General features: G+C 41.7%; 1 non-coding gene across 1 annotated transcript; it reads left to right on the plus strand.

Annotated features, from left to right (window-relative positions):
* The first annotated feature begins 1229 nt into the window (after positions 1-1229).
* On the plus strand, positions 1230-1301 carry trnat-cgu (transfer RNA threonine (anticodon CGU)). Its single transcript has one exon. It is a non-coding gene; the product is annotated as a tRNA-Thr (tRNA).
* Positions 1302-6733: the final 5432 nt, after the last annotated feature.

Below are 6733 nucleotides of genomic sequence, written 5' to 3' on the forward strand. Positions count from 1 at the left end.
GGTCCACGAAGTTTTTTCATCACTATCTTCTCAAACGCAATTAGGGTTGGGCAATACATATCAGCCTTGCTAGCTACGCCCACATGCACTGAATTAATATTTTTATTAAAACGTGCTTTACCAAAAATGAAGTACTTCTTGAAGTGTAGTCACTGGATGTGCTGTTGGGCAATACGGCATCCAATTACCACACAGCAAGATCCCATCGATGGTGGGATAGAGATATGTGCAGGAAACAAAAGAGCATTCCCCACCTCATAGAATCATAGAATCGGAGAAGTTTGCGTCAGGGAAGGAGAGGATTCGGCCCATCCTATTTCCGCCAATCAAAAGAGCTATCAAGCCTTATCGCACTTCCCAGCTTTTGATCTGTAGCGTTGCAGATTAGGACGATTCAATCCATATACAAGTACTACTTAAATGTGATGAGGGATTGTGTCTCCACCAACTTTTCAGTCAGTGAGTTCCAGACCCAAATTCATTCTGGGCGAAAACATTTCTCCTCGACTCTCGTGTAATCCTTTTACCAATTACTTTAAATCTATGCCCCCTGGTTATTGACCTTTCTGCTCAGGGGTACAGGTGTTTCTTATGCACACTATCTCGGCCCCGCATAATGTTATACACGTCAATTATGTCACCCTTTATCCTCATCTGTTCCGAAGTAAACAACCCCAATCTTTCTCCATACCCAAAACTATCCAGTCCTGTCAACATCCAGAGGACAACAGAGGAAACAGATGAAAGTGAAGGAGAAATGTTTTTTTTTAAGCTTTGATCTGTAATGCACTGCTGAAAAGTTGGTGAATCATAGAGTCATCGATTCATAGAATTGTTTCAGCATGGATGAAGGCAGTTCTGCCCGTTGAGCCCGTGCTGACTCTCAGCTCGTCTTACCACCCTGTTATTTCCCCGTAGCACTGCAGATTCAATATTAACCCTCAAAATGGAATTGGATAAATGCTTGAAGAGGCACATTTTGCAGGGCGTTGTGGAAAGATCTGGGAATAATTGGATAGCTCGTTCAAGAGTACGATGGACCAAGTACTCTCCATCGGTATGTATGATTTTATGAAATGTTTTATGATAGTTTCAAATAAATGGCGCTGGTCATTTGCCCGTTCCATTATCCAACTTTCTGTCTTTGCATATGCGTCTGTGTTTGTACAACCGAATTGAAATGATGTGGGATTCGGTAACAATATGACGCCAGTCACACAATTCATCAGGGCGCGGTGGCCAAGTGGTAAGGCGTCGGTCTCGTAAACCGAAGATCATGGGTTCGACCCCCATCTGTGCCTATCGATATTTTATCACTTTAAATGTCATATTTTGAAGCTTTTTCCTTTTTCACTATCAAAACACTTCATAATTTTGAACTAGCGCCATATATCGCCTCTTAACATTTTCTATTCTAAGGAGAAAAATCCCAGCTTCTCCAGTCTCTTCGTATAAATGAGGTCCCCAACTCTGGCAGTATTCTAGTAAATCTATTCTGCATCCTCTACAAGGGCTTGACTTCTTCCCTGAAGCGTGTTCCCCACGCAACATTCCAGCTAAGACCTCATAAGTGTTTTATAATTGTTTGGCATAACTTCCTTGTTTTTCGACTCTATTCGTCTATTAACAAAGGAAACGACCCCATGTCTTCCAGATCCTGCCCCCTCTTTAAAATTGTACGTTTTAGAGTTGGTTAATACAATACAGGGAGCATTATGACTGGTTTCAGGATCATTGATCTCCACAGGCAGATGCTTAAATGGGGATTTAAATTTTCATGTATAAATCTGGCCCCGTTAAAATTGTATCATTAATTCACATTGCCTCTCCTCATCCTACCAAAATGTTTCACTTCATAATTCTCTGCGTTAACTTACATCTGCTATGTGTCTGTTCATTTCACCAATCGGTTATTTTCAATCTCCCTCTTTGTACCACTTACTATCTGCTTTGTGTCCCTTTGCTCTTCTTTGTACCTTTCCCATTCACCAGGATCTGTGCTATTTTTCGCATTTGTGTCCGTTTTTACTCTTAGTTTATTGTGGTCCGTTACCTCTTTAGTCGTCCATGCCTGTTTTCTTTGGCCCCTCAGGGGGATAAATTGATTTTTTTTTACTTTTAATTATTTTTAACACCTCCTGTCGTTTTACCAATAACAGATTTTTCCCAGTGTATTCTGGAAAGTCTCTCTCTCAGCCCCTTGAAGTCGGTCTTACAGAAATCTAGAATGGTAGTAGCTGTTTCATGTATCTCCCTGTCAAACGTTACGTTGAAGTCGATCATGTTTTGATCGCTATTAAATACATTTTCTCTTACCCTTTGGCTGTTGAGTAAATCCGGCTCGTTACTCATTACTAAATGTAAATTGGCATGCCCCTTGTTCGTTCTGGAACATATTGTTATAGAACTAGCCCGGTCACACTCAAGAAATTCACAATTTTTCTGACAGGAGCTAGTCCGATTATCCCAATATATATGAAAATTTAAATCACATATTAAAACCACACTGTCTTGAATACACGCTTGTCTAATCTCTACATATATATATTCTATTGCTTCACAGCTGCGACTAGGGGGTATATATACAACTTCCACTATTGTCTTAAATCCTTTCCTATCTCTTAATTCTACTCATAAAGTCTCCACGTCCGGCTTACTTGTAGTTAGATCCTCGCTTAGAACTGAATCATAGAATCATGATTATTTACAGCAGGGAAGAAGGATATTTCGGCCCATTCGGTCAACGCCGGCCAACAAAGAGCTACCCAGAGGAATCCCATGTTCCAGCTTTTGGTCCGTAGCCCTGTAGGTTATTGCATTTCAAGTGCATATCCTAGCGCGTTTTAAATGCGGTGAGGGTTTCTGCCTCTCCCATCCTTTCAGGCAGTGAGTTCCAGACTCCCAACTTGCTCTGGGTGAAGCCATTACCCGTCAATTCCCCTCTCAACTTGCTACCAATGACTTTAAATCTATCTCCCCTATTTGTTGACCATTGTGATCAAAAATATAGTTCCTTCCCATCCACTCTCTTTCGGCCCCTCAGAATTTTGAACACATCAATAATGTTTCCCCTCAGCTCCCAATGTTCCAATGAAAACAAACCCAGCCTATCGAATCATTACACATAGCTAAAATTCTCCAGTCCATGCAACATCCTCGTAAATCTCTTTTGCACCCTCTCTCGTGCAATTACATCTTTCCTATACTGATGTGTACGCAGTACTCTAGCTGTGGCCCAAATAATGTTTTACATATCTCAAGCATAACTTCAGTTGTATTGTACAATATACCTCGGCTAATAAAGGCAAATGTGCTGCATGCCTCCTCAACGAGCACGTTTTCTTTGCATCCTGAAACAGGGAGACAATGATGAAATATTACAACAACAACAACTTGCATTTATGTAGCGCCTGTAACATAGTTAGACGTCAGAGGGTGCTCCACAACAGCTTAAATAAAATTAAATAACGCTGACACCGATCCACATAAAAGAGAAATTATGGCAGTTGCCCAAAACTTGGTCAAAGAGGTCGGTTTTAAGGAGCATAAATTTTGACATCTTTTTGAAAGACTGTAAGCTCAGAATATTAATCAGTGTTATTTCCTCTAGGTCTGAAAGTTGCGAGATGTTGGTTTTGAAATTGACTCATAGGTGCCGAATTCATGATATCATATAGGATATTCAGTGCAAAAACCGGCTTTTCGGCCCAACCTGTCAATATCGACATTGTGGTCCACTGGAGCATCCTTCCCTCTTTCCACATCGAGCACTTTCAGCATAGCCCTCCATTCAGTTGTCCCTCATTTATTTATCTAACGGCTCCTTACATCCATCGATAATATTTGATTCCACCTGTCTGGTGGTAGTAAGTTCTACATTCTTACCACTCTCTGGCCAAAGAAGATTCTTCTTAATTCCAAATTTGATTTGTTGCTGATTTTTCTTATAATGATGGTCTCTCGTAATACTCTTCCCCACAAGTGAAAACACTCTGTATCTACTCTGTCAAAACCTTTCAGGATATTAAAGCGCTCGATTAGGTCACCCCTCAGACTTCACGTTTCACTACAAAATAAATTAAGCCTGTCGATTCTTTCCTGATAGTATACGATCTTCTCCGCACCCTATCCAGAGCCTCGCTATCTTCTTTTTAATATGGCGACCAGCATTGTACACAGTACGCCTAATGTGGTCTAACTGTAGAGAGTTCTGCATTTGGTCTGTTTTGAAAACGGCGTGTCCAGCTGCCTGGTCTATTTAAAAGGGGCCCGCACCTCATTTTTTGAGGAGACATTTCACAGCCATCCTGTAGTAACTAAACGCCGTTTGCTTACAGAAGCTGATAGTACATTTTCAACATTGTCGATCTGGGTGCACTGACAGGACACGTCGTGAAGGGGACATTTTGCAGCGTAGTTCTGTACGGATGCAAAAAGAAATGGAATAGCCGAGTTGTGCTAGATGGCAGGGGAGAGGTTAAGGCAAAGGACTGCTAATCGATTATGCTCATCTACGTTGTTAAGCGTTTGTTGCTGATAAACCTTCCAAGCATTTGACTGAATATTACATAAATTGGCTTTGAATCTAAATCTCATCAAAACTGTCATTTCCTGATAACATACCTTATCCATTAAGCTGCGCGCTCTGTGACTAAGTCACGGTGATTTCTTATATTTTCTTGATATGCCAACTGTATTTACTGACTGTAGGAATTGTATTAACTCCACGTGATCGGCTCAGCTCATTTTGGGGCGAATTGCGAGTGGTGCGAGCAAATTCTGCAATTGTGTCATTACTGTTCTTTAAGGAATGGGAAATGACCCCTGCACGTCCTGCTATGCAAGTGGGCACAGTTCCATTCAACTCCCATGATGCTTAATCCCCTGTTAGCGTGGCTGGAAAACCATTTTCAAGAAGGAGGCTCATGGTCTGCTCAGCAGAAAGTCAATGTTCTGCATGTTATTTCTGACAGCTTTCCAACTGGACACAGGCGTCCAACAGCCGTGCGAGAATTGATGACTATTCCAAGTCAAAAATATTGGAATGTGTTTACAAAACTAATCTTAAATATGTGACCTGTATTATCAAATAAGAATTTGCAGCATGAATAGCTCTTTATTGTCGTCTGTCTCGGCCTTCTCATAATTTACACTCTACCTTAAGACAACTATAATCGGTGCTGCTTTATTTCACTGCGAGCGCGAAGGGACATATCTGTGAACATATTTGCCCCAAATTTACACCACTCCTTTCCTATTGTGCACATCTTTCTTTAGCCATTTCTGCCCTTGTTGCACGTTAGATCAGCCCAGGCCGTCCATTGACGCCTTAGAACTTAATCAGCGCAAAGCAGAGAAATACAAGAGCCAGAGACAGGGAGAGACAGAAAGATGCTTGCGAATCCAATGTCAGAAAAGGTCATTGCATCTTGAGGGGAAATTCATTTGCTCTCTTGAAATGTTGTAAAAGCGTAAAACATAATTGGGCGATGGTTTAAACGTGCTTCGCTCCCTGTCGATCTCTCAGGCTCTGAGCTAGGGAAATGCAGTCCGCAACTGGAGCTCTTATTTATTCGAGCAATGAATGGAGCTTTACACAGTGTAGTGGCGAGCAGGTAAACCTGAGTGGATTTCAGGGCCAAAACATTAAACCTTCTGGCTATCGCAGACAGTTGCGGTTTCCTGCAAACAATTTCTTTCCAGCCTCAGAACCAGCCAACCCTCTCCTGCAGGGCTATGGGGAAAGGACAGAGGAGTGGCACCAGCTGAGAGCTGGCACGCTCTCTATGGGACGAATGGCCTCCTGCAGTGCGGTAACCATTCTATTAAATTACAATTGGACTTTGATGGGACTCGAATCGACAAGTTTGAATGTTTCTATTGAACAGAATCAGCGAGAAGTCCAATGCACGAGCATTGCAACACTGAGCACAACATTTTCAGCGAAATGTTCAGGAAAATCCTTTTTCTATTGGATGTGGTGCAGGAATTATGTGGACATAACCAATGCCTTTATATATCTTCCCTTTGAAATCGAGTGTGTTTCCGCTACATTATTCTTTACATCAAAGTTATTGATTAAATGTCAAAACGCCTCCACTCCATCGCATATGTAATTTCAACTCTCATCCTCCTTTACAATATTGTGTGCAAAAGCAAACTAAGTGCTAGAATAAAACAGTGAAACGTAGATCATGTTGGGGGATACATCAAATGTACTTTCGATTCCTGGAGAAATGTCACAAGCAAAACGATCAGCTCTTCTCGGTAAAGCTCGAACTCACAACCTCGGCTTTTCCAGGTCTTGTATTACCATATAGGTACTGTGCCCGATCCGATTCCACCGCTATAAGTCCATGCACATGCGGTGTGGTGTTGATGCTCCCATTGTGCAGCTGCCTGTTCCACCTGCCTTATAAATCCTCGCCTAAAAATCTATTGCGGCTGGGGTCAATTGAAATTTTGAAGTTTCACATTGATTGATTTTTGTTTGGCAAGTATACGAAAATTTATGGAATCATCGCAGGCAAATGGAATTAAGAATTAGTCAGTTAAAAGTGACCGAAACAGAAACAGCTGCAAACAAACGTTGCATTTTATTCATATTTAACAGCAACAATATCCGGTCCGTGCGCAACTATGTTGTGGTCAGAGAAAAACTCCCTAAGCTTCCAAAACTCCCGTGTCTTTTCTGTGGTTCTCTTTCCACTCCTCCCTTCCTCCTGCACGCTGC

This window comes from Pristiophorus japonicus, unplaced genomic scaffold (assembly GCF_044704955.1).
Source record: "Pristiophorus japonicus isolate sPriJap1 unplaced genomic scaffold, sPriJap1.hap1 HAP1_SCAFFOLD_244, whole genome shotgun sequence".
NCBI classification, from domain to species: Eukaryota; Metazoa; Chordata; class Chondrichthyes; family Pristiophoridae; genus Pristiophorus; species Pristiophorus japonicus.